Here is a 13,111-nt window from a genome sequence, read left to right as displayed (position 1 = left end):
AACCCTAACCCTAACCCTAACCCTAACCCTAACCCTAACCCTAACCCTAACCCTAACCCTAACCCTAACCCTAACCCTAACCCTAACCCTAACCCTAACCCTAACCCTAACCCTAACCCTAACCCTAACCCTAACCCTAACCCTAACCCTAACCCTAACCCTAACCCTAACCCTAACCCTAACCCTAACCCTAACCCTAACCCTAACCCTAACCCTAACCCTAACCCTAACCCTAACCCTAACCCTAACCCTAACCCTAACCCTAACCCTAACCCTAACCCTAACCCTAACCCTAACCCTAACCCTAACCCTAACCCTAACCCTAACCCTAACCCTAACCCTAACCCTAACCCTAACCCTAACCCTAACCCTAACCCTAACCCTAACCCTAACCCTAACCCTAACCCTAACCCTAACCCTAACCCTAACCCTAACCCTAACCCTAACCCTAACCCTAACCCTAACCCTAACCCTAACCCTAACCCTAACCCTAACCCTAACCCTAACCCTAACCCTAACCCTAACCCTAACCCTAACCCTAACCCTAACCCTAACCCTAACCCTAACCCTAACCCTAACCCTAACCCTAACCCTAACCCTAACCCTAACCCTAACCCTAACCCTAACCCTAACCCTAACCCTAACCCTAACCCTAACCCTAACCCTAACCCTAACCCTAACCCTAACCCTAACCCTAACCCTAACCCTAACCCTAACCCTAACCCTAACCCTAACCCTAACCCTAACCCTAACCCTAACCCTAACCCTAACCCTAACCCTAACCCTAACCCTAACCCTAACCCTAACCCTAACCCTAACCCTAACCCTAACCCTAACCCTAACCCTAACCCTAACCCTAACCCTAACCCTAACCCTAACCCTAACCCTAACCCTAACCCTAACCCTAACCCTAACCCTAACCCTAACCCTAACCCTAACCCTAACCCTAACCCTAACCCTAACCCTAACCCTAACCCTAACCCTAACCCTAACCCTAACCCTAACCCTAACCCTAACCCTAACCCTAACCCTAACCCTAACCCTAACCCTAACCCTAACCCTAACCCTAACCCTAACCCTAACCCTAACCCTAACCCTAACCCTAACCCTAACCCTAACCCTAACCCTAACCCTAACCCTAACCCTAACCCTAACCCTAACCCTAACCCTAACCCTAACCCTAACCCTAACCCTAACCCTAACCCTAACCCTAACCCTAACCCTAACCCTAACCCTAACCCTAACCCTAACCCTAACCCTAACCCTAACCCTAACCCTAACCCTAACCCTAACCCTAACCCTAACCCTAACCCTAACCCTAACCCTAACCCTAACCCTAACCCTAACCCTAACCCTAACCCTAACCCTAACCCTAACCCTAACCCTAACCCTAACCCTAACCCTAACCCTAACCCTAACCCTAACCCTAACCCTAACCCTAACCCTAACCCTAACCCTAACCCTAACCCTAACCCTAACCCTAACCCTAACCCTAACCCTAACCCTAACCCTAACCCTAACCCTAACCCTAACCCTAACCCTAACCCTAACCCTAACCCTAACCCTAACCCTAACCCTAACCCTAACCCTAACCCTAACCCTAACCCTAACCCTAACCCTAACCCTAACCCTAACCCTAACCCTAACCCTAACCCTAACCCTAACCCTAACCCTAACCCTAACCCTAACCCTAACCCTAACCCTAACCCTAACCCTAACCCTAACCCTAACCCTAACCCTAACCCTAACCCTAACCCTAACCCTAACCCTAACCCTAACCCTAACCCTAACCCTAACCCTAACCCTAACCCTAACCCTAACCCTAACCCTAACCCTAACCCTAACCCTAACCCTAACCCTAACCCTAACCCTAACCCTAACCCTAACCCTAACCCTAACCCTAACCCTAACCCTAACCCTAACCCTAACCCTAACCCTAACCCTAACCCTAACCCTAACCCTAACCCTAACCCTAACCCTAACCCTAACCCTAACCCTAACCCTAACCCTAACCCTAACCCTAACCCTAACCCTAACCCTAACCCTAACCCTAACCCTAACCCTAACCCTAACCCTAACCCTAACCCTAACCCTAACCCTAACCCTAACCCTAACCCTAACCCTAACCCTAACCCTAACCCTAACCCTAACCCTAACCCTAACCCTAACCCTAACCCTAACCCTAACCCTAACCCTAACCCTAACCCTAACCCTAACCCTAACCCTAACCCTAACCCTAACCCTAACCCTAACCCTAACCCTAACCCTAACCCTAACCCTAACCCTAACCCTAACCCTAACCCTAACCCTAACCCTAACCCTAACCCTAACCCTAACCCTAACCCTAACCCTAACCCTAACCCTAACCCTAACCCTAACCCTAACCCTAACCCTAACCCTAACCCTAACCCTAACCCTAACCCTAACCCTAACCCTAACCCTAACCCTAACCCTAACCCTAACCCTAACCCTAACCCTAACCCTAACCCTAACCCTAACCCTAACCCTAACCCTAACCCTAACCCTAACCCTAACCCTAACCCTAACCCTAACCCTAACCCTAACCCTAACCCTAACCCTAACCCTAACCCTAACCCTAACCCTAACCCTAACCCTAACCCTAACCCTAACCCTAACCCTAACCCTAACCCTAACCCTAACCCTAACCCTAACCCTAACCCTAACCCTAACCCTAACCCTAACCCTAACCCTAACCCTAACCCTAACCCTAACCCTAACCCTAACCCTAACCCTAACCCTAACCCTAACCCTAACCCTAACCCTAACCCTAACCCTAACCCTAACCCTAACCCTAACCCTAACCCTAACCCTAACCCTAACCCTAACCCTAACCCTAACCCTAACCCTAACCCTAACCCTAACCCTAACCCTAACCCTAACCCTAACCCTAACCCTAACCCTAACCCTAACCCTAACCCTAACCCTAACCCTAACCCTAACCCTAACCCTAACCCTAACCCTAACCCTAACCCTAACCCTAACCCTAACCCTAACCCTAACCCTAACCCTAACCCTAACCCTAACCCTAACCCTAACCCTAACCCTAACCCTAACCCTAACCCTAACCCTAACCCTAACCCTAACCCTAACCCTAACCCTAACCCTAACCCTAACCCTAACCCTAACCCTAACCCTAACCCTAACCCTAACCCTAACCCTAACCCTAACCCTAACCCTAACCCTAACCCTAACCCTAACCCTAACCCTAACCCTAACCCTAACCCTAACCCTAACCCTAACCCTAACCCTAACCCTAACCCTAACCCTAACCCTAACCCTAACCCTAACCCTAACCCTAACCCTAACCCTAACCCTAACCCTAACCCTAACCCTAACCCTAACCCTAACCCTAACCCTAACCCTAACCCTAACCCTAACCCTAACCCTAACCCTAACCCTAACCCTAACCCTAACCCTAACCCTAACCCTAACCCTAACCCTAACCCTAACCCTAACCCTAACCCTAACCCTAACCCTAACCCTAACCCTAACCCTAACCCTAACCCTAACCCTAACCCTAACCCTAACCCTAACCCTAACCCTAACCCTAACCCTAACCCTAACCCTAACCCTAACCCTAACCCTAACCCTAACCCTAACCCTAACCCTAACCCTAACCCTAACCCTAACCCTAACCCTAACCCTAACCCTAACCCTAACCCTAACCCTAACCCTAACCCTAACCCTAACCCTAACCCTAACCCTAACCCTAACCCTAACCCTAACCCTAACCCTAACCCTAACCCTAACCCTAACCCTAACCCTAACCCTAACCCTAACCCTAACCCTAACCCTAACCCTAACCCTAACCCTAACCCTAACCCTAACCCTAACCCTAACCCTAACCCTAACCCTAACCCTAACCCTAACCCTAACCCTAACCCTAACCCTAACCCTAACCCTAACCCTAACCCTAACCCTAACCCTAACCCTAACCCTAACCCTAACCCTAACCCTAACCCTAACCCTAACCCTAACCCTAACCCTAACCCTAACCCTAACCCTAACCCTAACCCTAACCCTAACCCTAACCCTAACCCTAACCCTAACCCTAACCCTAACCCTAACCCTAACCCTAACCCTAACCCTAACCCTAACCCTAACCCTAACCCTAACCCTAACCCTAACCCTAACCCTAACCCTAACCCTAACCCTAACCCTAACCCTAACCCTAACCCTAACCCTAACCCTAACCCTAACCCTAACCCTAACCCTAACCCTAACCCTAACCCTAACCCTAACCCTAACCCTAACCCTAACCCTAACCCTAACCCTAACCCTAACCCTAACCCTAACCCTAACCCTAACCCTAACCCTAACCCTAACCCTAACCCTAACCCTAACCCTAACCCTAACCCTAACCCTAACCCTAACCCTAACCCTAACCCTAACCCTAACCCTAACCCTAACCCTAACCCTAACCCTAACCCTAACCCTAACCCTAACCCTAACCCTAACCCTAACCCTAACCCTAACCCTAACCCTAACCCTAACCCTAACCCTAACCCTAACCCTAACCCTAACCCTAACCCTAACCCTAACCCTAACCCTAACCCTAACCCTAACCCTAACCCTAACCCTAACCCTAACCCTAACCCTAACCCTAACCCTAACCCTAACCCTAACCCTAACCCTAACCCTAACCCTAACCCTAACCCTAACCCTAACCCTAGCCCTAGCCCTAACCCTAACCCTAACCCTAACCCTAACCCTAACCCTAACCCTAACCCTAACCCTAACCCTAACCCTAACCCTAGCCCTAACCCTAACCCTAACCCTAACCCTAACCCTAGCCCTAACCCTAACCCTAACCCTAACCCTAACCCTAACCCTAACCCTAACCCTAACCCTAGTCCAAGTCTAACCCTAACCCTAACCCTAACCCTAACCCTAACCCTAGCCCTAGCCCTAGCCCTAGCCCTAGCCCTAACCCTAACCCTAACCCTAACCCTAACCCTACCCTAGCCCTAACCCTAGCCCTAGCCCTAACCCTAACCCTAACCCTACCCTAGCCCTAACCCTAACCCATACCTAACCCAACTTACCTTGGGGTATTCCGCCATCTGGTGGTCACCTAAAAGCAGTGCAACTTAACATGTGAAATTCCGCCATCTGGTGGTCACCAAAAGCAGTGCAACTTAACATGTGAAATTCCGCCATCTGGTGGTCACCAAAAGCAGTGCAACTTAAAATGTGAAATCCCGCCATCTGGTGGTCACCAAAAGCAGTGCAACTTAAAATGTGAAATTTCGCCATCTAGTGGTCACCAAAAGCAGTGCAACTTAACATGTGAAATTTCGCCATCTAGTGGTGACTTAAAAGTACTGCAACTTAAAATGTGAAATCCCGCCATCTAGTGGTCACCAAAAGCAGTGCAACTTAACATGTGAAATTCCGCCATCTAGTGGTGACTTAAAAGTACTGCAACTTAACATGTGAAATTCCGCCATCTAGTGGTCATCCAAAAGCAGTGCAACTTAAAATGTGAAATCCCGCCATCTAGTGGTCACCAAAAGCAGTGCAACTTAACATGTCAAATTTCGCCATCTGGTGGTCACTTAAAAGTACTGCAACTTAACATGTGGAATTCCGCCATCTGGTGGTCACCAAAAGCAGTGCAACTTAACATGTGAAATTCCGCCATCTAGTGTTGACTTAAAAGTACTGCAACTTAACATGTGAAATCCCGCCATCTAGTGGTCACCAAAAGCAGTGCAACTTAAAATGTGAAATCCCGCCATCTAGTGGTCACCAAAAGCAGTGCAACTTAACATGTGAAATCCCGCCATCTAGTGGTCACCAAAAGCAGTGCAACTTAACATGTGAAATTCCGCCATCTAGTGTTGACTTAAAAGTACTGCAACTTAACATGTGAAATCCCGCCATCTAGTGGTCACCAAAAGCAGTGCAACTTAACATGTGAAATTTCGCCATCTAGTGGTGACTTAAAAGTACTGCAACTTAACATGTGAAATTCCGCCATCTAGTGGTCACCAAAAGCAGTGCAACTTAAAATGTGAAATTTCGCCATCTGGTGGTCACTTAAAAGTACTGCAACTTAAAATGTGAAATTCCGCCATCTAGTGGTCACCAAAAGCAGTGCAACTTAAAATGTGAAATTCCGCCATCTGGTGGTCACTTAAAAGAACTGCAACTTAAAATGTGAAATTCCGCCATCTAGTGGTCACCAAAAGCAGTGCAACTTATAATGTGAAATTCCGCCATCTAGTGGTCACCAAAAGCAGTGCAACTTAAAATGTGAAATTTCGCCATCTGGTGGTCACTTAAAAGTACTGCAACTTAACATGTGAAATCCCGCCATCTGATGGTCACTTAGAAGCAGTGCAACTTACCTTGGGATATTCCGCCATCTAGTGGACACTTGAAATTACTGCAACTATACTTGGGAATTTCCGCCATCTGGTGGTCACCTAAAAGCAGTGCAACTTAAAATGTAAAATTCCGCCATCTGGTGGCCACTTAAAATGACTGCAACTATACTTGGGAATTTCCACCATCTAGTGGCCACTCGAAATTACTGCAACTATACTTGGGAATTTCCGCCATCTGGTGGCCACTTTAAATTACTGCAACTGAAACTGTGAATTTCCGCCATCTAGTGGTCACTTAAAATTACTGCGACTGTACTTGGGAATTTTTTTTTTTTTTTTTTTTTTTTTTTTTTAGGTACTGCTAATATTCTTTGGAAATTCCGCCATATAGTGGTCACTTGCATGCATTTAAAATACTACAAATACAATTATTGAGAAAAAGAAAAGATAGAAACAAATGCTTTTAAAGGTCCAAAAAAGTACACAACAAGTGGAGCGATTGTAACCCATAAATACTGCAAAAACATTCCTTATACAAAGTGTGACATTTTTTGTAAGTACTAACATGACTAGATTATTGCAAAATACTTCCATTGTTGTCAACAGATGCTCCCCTCGTGTAGACAAGTGTTACAGTTGGTTTAGCCTTAAGCTTTAACAAAGAGTACAAGTGGTGATTAAGAAGAGAGTAGCTGTCAGAGCTGGGAAGAAATGTAGGCCAATTGTAATGACCTCCATGTGGCCGGCTAACATTGTGCTGTAACAGCCAGAGCAAACTTTACAGCCAAAGCATTAGTCATGGCACTCGTGTATGAATTGCATATCTTTTGTCATCTATTCATTTATCCTGTGTTACTGTGCTACATGTGTGTATGTATCATGTCATTTACTTGAACAAGTCTTCCTACCTGTGAAGAACGCCGAGGCCATGTTGTTGATGGTGTGCCAACACGGTTACATGAGTCCTTCCCCGGGGGCCGACAGACTGCTGATGGACGCAAAAGGTTGAAGCTCCAGAAAATGGCGTCTTGTGCGTGCAATAGGTGAAACAGTCCACTGGAGAACGTATGGCATCACATGACGATTTGGAGCTCATGTTGAGATGGATGCAGAGGGATCCCACGGGCTGTTAAGCGCCAAGCGGCTTTTCATCTGTAACAGAAGTAGGAAGATTAGCTGCTATTCCATTGCTGTAATGAAATACTGAGTTTTATGAAATTCATTACTGCATTGAATACTTATTGTAATGAAGTGGTGTTTAGAAGTGAGTTTTTTTTTTAGTCGCCATAAAAATAGACCGAATAAGGGGGAAGGGTTATGAGTGTTTTCTCTTCCGTTGTCACAACGATGCTCAAAGATGAAATCAGCGGCTTACACTCACCTAAGAGATGCCTCGCCTCTGATGGCAACAGGCACGAACTTAACACGCCATGCACACGACTTAACCAGGACATCAAGGGATTTTCACGTCAAAAGAAATATTTAAAAATAAAGCACTTTTGACTATGACGAGGGTAGCAAAATATACTTTTAATAAATCGGTGTCAATTTGGGCCAAAGTCGTTGACATTATGTTATGGATTGCAAATGAACCGGTTGAAACAATTGCTTCCGTTATTTGGAGCATGCTGCGCGCCAATTACAGTCCCTGACAAAAGTCTTGTCGCTTATCCAAGTTGTAGGAACAACAAATAATAACTTGACTTGTAGTTGCTCAATTGGAATCAGAAATGACTTATATGAAAGGCAAAGCCCTCTAGATGATGCTTTTTATATCAAAATAAAGTTTTGTACCATTCATTGAGTTTTATCATTTAATTAGGACATAAAGGTCAGATTTTGCTTGGACAAAAGTCTTGTCGCATACAAAAAAATGTAGAAATACAGTGAAGAAAATAAGTATTTGAACACCCTGCTATTTTGCTATTTCTCCCACTTAGAAATCATGGAGGGGTCAGAAATTTTCATCGTAGGTGCATGTCCACTGTGAGAGAGATAAACTAAAAAGAAAAATCCAGAAATCACAATGCATGATTTTTTAACAATTTATTTGTGTGATACAGCTGCAAATAAGTATTTGAACACCTGTGTATCATCTAGAATTCTGACCCTGAAAGACCTGTTAGTCTGCCCATTAGAAGTCCACCTGCACTCCATGTATCATCCTGAATAAGATGCACCTGTTTGAGGTCGTTAGCTGCATAAAGACACCTGTCCACCCCATACAATCAGTAAGACTTTAACTTGTAACATGGCGAAGACCAAAGAGCTGTCCAAAGACACCAGAGACAATATTGTAGACCTCCACAAGGCTGGAAAGGGCTACGGAGCAATTACCAAGCAGCTTGGTGAAAAAAGGTCCACTGTTGGAGCTATCATTAGAAAATGGAAGAAGCTAAACATGACGGTCAATCTCAATCGGAGTGGAGCCCCATGCAAGATATCACCTCGTGGGGTCTCAATGATTCTAAGAAAGGTGAGGAATCAGCCCAGAACTACACGACAGGACTTGGTCAATGACCTGAAAAGAGCTGGGACCACCGTTTCCAAGGTTACTGTAGGTAATACACTAAGACGTCATGATGTGAAATCATGCATGGCACGAAAGGTTCCCCTGCTTAAACCAGCACATGTCAAGGCCCGTCTTAAGTTTGCATATGACCATTTGGATGATACAGAGGAGTCATGGGAGGAAGTTTTATGGTCAGATGAGACCAAAATAGAACTTTTTGGTCATAATTCCAATAAGCGTGTTTGGAGGAAGAAGAATGAAGAGTACAATCCGAAGAACACCATCCCTACTGTGAAGCATGGGGGTGGTAGCATCATGCTTTGGGGGTGTTTTTCTGCACATGGGACAGGACGAGTGCACTGCATTAAAGAGAGGATGACTGGGGCCGTGTATTGTGAGATTTTGGGGAACAACCTCCTTCCCTCTGTCAGAGCATTGAAGATGGGTCGTGGCTGGGTCTTCCAACACGACAACGACCCGAAGCACACAGCCAGGAAAACCAAGGAGTGGCTCCGTAAGAAGCATATCAAGGTTCTAGCATGGCCCAGCCAGTCTCCAGACCTGAACCCAATCGAAAATCTTTGGAGGGAGCTCAAACTCCGTGTTTCTCAGCGACAGCCCAGAAACCTGACTGATCTAGAGAAGATCTGTGTGGAGGAGTGGGCCAAGATCCCTCCTGCAGTGTGTGCAAACCTGGTGAAAAACTACAGGAAACGTTTGACCTCTGTAATAGCAAACAAAGGCTACTGTACCAAATATTAACATTCATTTTCTCAGGTGTTCAAATACTTATTAGCAGCTGTATCACACAAATAAATTGTTAAAAAAATCATGCATTGTGATTTCTGGATTTTTCTTTTTAGTTTATCTCTCTCACAGTGGACATGCACCTACGATGAAAATTTCAGACCCCTCCATGATTTCTAAGTGGGAGAAATAGCAAAATAGCAGGGTGTTCAAATACTTATTTTCTTCACTGTAATACATATACTTAATATTGAATACACAAATATGCTACAATAACATCAGAACATAAAGTAATTGTACCTTGGAAAAAAGAATGAATATTGTGTATGGCTTCCATGAGCTTGGAGGACTGCATCCTTACGTCTTGGCAATGACTCAAATAAGTCATCTGGAATGGCCAAGAAAGCAGTCTTGCAGGACTCCCAGAGTTCATCAGGATTTTTCGGCTTCATCTTCCAAGCCTCCTCCTTCATCAACAACCAACAGCCTGAAATATCAAGAAATTCTCGCTGCCCATTACATTCCAAACCACAAGAAAGGGCAAATTCTGCTTCCTTCTCATACTTCAGCCTCCACATCCAAGTTCCTGAAAGCCAAGAAGGTCAAGGTGCTCCAGGATTGGCCAGCCCAGTCGCCAGACATGAACATTATTGAGCGTGTCTGGGGTAAGATGAAGGAGGAGGCTTGGAAGATGAAGCCGAAAAATCCTGATGAAGTCTGGGAGTCCTGCAAGACTGCTTTCTTGGCCATTCCAGATGAGTTATTTGAGTCATTGCCAAGATGTATGGATGCAGTCCTCCAAGCTCATGGAAGCCATACACAATATTAATTCTTTTTGCAAGGTACAATGACTTTATGTTCTGATGTTATTGTAGCATATTTGTGTATTCAAAATTAAGTATATGTATTATTTCTACATTTTTTTGTATGCGACAAGACTTTTGTCCAAGCAAAATCTGACCTTTATGTCCTAATGAAATGTTAAAACTCAATGAATGGTACAAAACTTTATTTTGATATAAAAAGCATCATCTAGAGGGCTTTGCCTTTCATATAAGTCATTTCTGATTCCAATTGAGCAACTACAAGTCAAGTTATTATTTGTTGTTCCTACAACTTGGATAAGCGACAAGACTTTTGTCAGGGACTGTATGTCCACAAAATGACGGCCTCGGCTTCAGCTCGTCAACTTCGACATCGTTTATGTACTGTGTATTGTCCTATTGTCGGAGCGAAACGCCACTATTCGTGCTTCAACGTGACTTGAAACTTTGATACTGACCTTGTAGCATTGCTTGTGTGGCGTCAGAGTTAGATGGCAACTCCGGTGTTCTCCGTCAGGGTGTTGGAACGCCGACTCGATGCCGAATTAGGTTGGCGCCAATGAAAACGATGCTGTTGAAAGACAAACAGTTTACTTGGGCACATTTTCACGGTCGTGGCGGTGTTAACTGTCAGTATTTTCAGCCCCATACCGTGGTAAGGGGCGGCCTGATTTCGTCAGGGAAAGAAACACGGTTGCCTGCTGCTTCCCGGCAACTTTCTTTTTCCACTACCCAGCAACGAGAGAACACACGAGATCCCCGCACTTCCTGGTTCACGCTCAACCCGGCCGACAATAGCTGGCCAAACACATGCCTGTAACAGTGTTGAAAAGTAGAAAAAAACAAAGCGATACACATGTTACATATTGTCAAGCATTTTCAATATATTCTCAAGCATTTTCGATAAAAAGTTTCAAAAATGACGTCTATTAGTTTTACAAACAGTAGTCGATGAATGTCCAACGGAGGTACGACTATGGCCTAGCATTTTAGCTTGAACATATACATCGTCGGTTGTTTTAACACGGCACCGATGTTGCAGCGTTTTTGACATCTCAAAACATGAAATAAACACGTACTTACGGCATTCCCTGTAGAATACTTGAGCTTGGCTGCAAACAGATTGACACGGCGTGATTGGGATGGTCGGCGCCATGTTCCGGACGAAACCAGGAAGTGCAAACAGGAAGTTTCAGCGCGGATGTGACGTCGTGTTTCACAATGATTTTACACACTATAACAAGAGAAATAATACTTTCTAAGTACTTAAATACTTTCTAATACTTTCCTGAAGCACCTTGGGCACCGTTCGTAGGGTGCTGTGAAAAAAGAGTTTTTATTTGATTAGTTGTATTTCACGTAACGTCATCGCTGACTGGCGGATCAGTACGGTGGCCTGTGACGGACATACATAGATGAAGTTGAGTGTATTTGGGACTGACAAGTGTATGTTGAGAGCACACAAATGACACATGATACAAATAACATAGCCAAGATTGACATAAAAATAATTTTTAAGGAGAAGAAATGAAAGAATTGAGGCCCTTAATTGACATCCTCCCTCGCCCGCATCATAATCAGCAGTTCCTTGTCCTCTTCATAATGTAGAGTCGATAGGCGCACATCCCAGCGTGCTTTGCGGGACTGTCTATGAAAGAAATATCTGTAAAATTACTTGTTTTAAGCCACGTAAATAGGTTATTCTTGCACACGACTATCCAAGTCTGTTGTAGATATATATAGAATAGATATATTGTGTTGATGTTTGATGGGGTTTTTTCATGACACCCTAACCCTAAACGTTATGATGGGCAATCATATACTGTGTTTTCTCAACGGTGAAGTTGTGGCTAAAGTAAGCTTTGTCTTACTCTGCTGAAGATTGCGGCGGCGGCGGCGGCGGCGGCGGCGGCGACGACGACGACGACGACGACGACGACGACGACGACTAGAGAGCATAATGAAGACGGCGACGACGGCGACTACAGAGCATTATGAAGACGGCGGCGACGGCGACGGCGACGAGAGAGCATTATGAAGACGGCGGCCGCCGGCGACTAAAGAGCATTATTAAGGCGGCGGCCGCCGGCGACTAGAGAGCATTATTAAGGCGGCGGCCGCCGGCGACTAAAGAGCATTATTAAGGCGGCGGCCGCCGGCGACCAAAGAGCATTATTAAGGCGGCGGCCGCCGGCGAGCAGTCTGCAGCGGCCGGCGAGGAACGGAACCTGGGGCGGTGCCGGGTGGCGGCCGCCGGTGTCCGCGGGGCCGCCGCCCATGCGGGGCTCGGGCCGAGGCGGGGCCGCCGCCCATGCGGGGCTCGGACCGAGGCGGGGCCGCCGGCGAAGCGGGGCTCGGGCCGAGGCGGGGCCGCCGCCGAAGCGGGGCTCGGGCCGAGGCGGGGCCGCCGCCGAAGCGGGGCTCGGGCCGAGGCGGGGCCGCCGGAGCGGGGCTCGGGCCGAGGCGGGGCCGCCGGAGCGGGGCTCGGGCCGAGGCGGGGCCGCCGCCGAAGCGGGGCTCGGGCCGAGGCGGGGCCGCCCATGCGGGGCTCGGGCCGAGGCGGGGCCGCCGCGGGAGCGGGGCTCGGGCCGAGGCGGGGCCGCCGCGGGAGCGGGGCAGCCGCGGGAGGCGGGGCCCGGGCCGAGGCGGGGCCGCCGCGGGAGCGGGGCCGCCGC

At 47.1% G+C, this 13,111-nt stretch overlaps 1 long non-coding RNA gene across 3 annotated transcripts; it reads right to left on the bottom strand.

Annotated features, from left to right (window-relative positions):
• Window positions 1-5,034: 5,034 nt before the first annotated feature.
• Window positions 5,035-12,360, bottom strand: LOC131104320 (uncharacterized). Of its 3 annotated transcripts, XR_009119772.1 has the most exons (6): window positions 11,520-12,360; window positions 11,088-11,250; window positions 10,895-11,007; window positions 7,262-7,505; window positions 6,375-6,452; window positions 5,035-5,095 (listed from the first exon to the last, which is right to left on the bottom strand). It is a non-coding gene; the product is annotated as an uncharacterized LOC131104320 (long non-coding RNA). The 3 variants fall into 3 exon arrangements; XR_009119773.1 differs by lacking the exon at window positions 5,035-5,095 and having other exon boundaries at window positions 5,102-6,452; window positions 11,516-12,360; XR_009119771.1 differs by lacking the exon at window positions 5,035-5,095 and having other exon boundaries at window positions 5,102-6,452; window positions 11,520-12,352.
• Window positions 12,361-13,111: the final 751 nt, after the last annotated feature.

This window comes from Doryrhamphus excisus, chromosome 16, assembly GCF_030265055.1.
Source record: "Doryrhamphus excisus isolate RoL2022-K1 chromosome 16, RoL_Dexc_1.0, whole genome shotgun sequence".
Classification (NCBI taxonomy): domain Eukaryota; kingdom Metazoa; phylum Chordata; class Actinopteri; order Syngnathiformes; family Syngnathidae; genus Doryrhamphus; species Doryrhamphus excisus.
The sequence above is the reverse complement of the archived record's forward strand: the minus strand, read 5'-3'. Positions and strand labels throughout refer to the sequence as shown.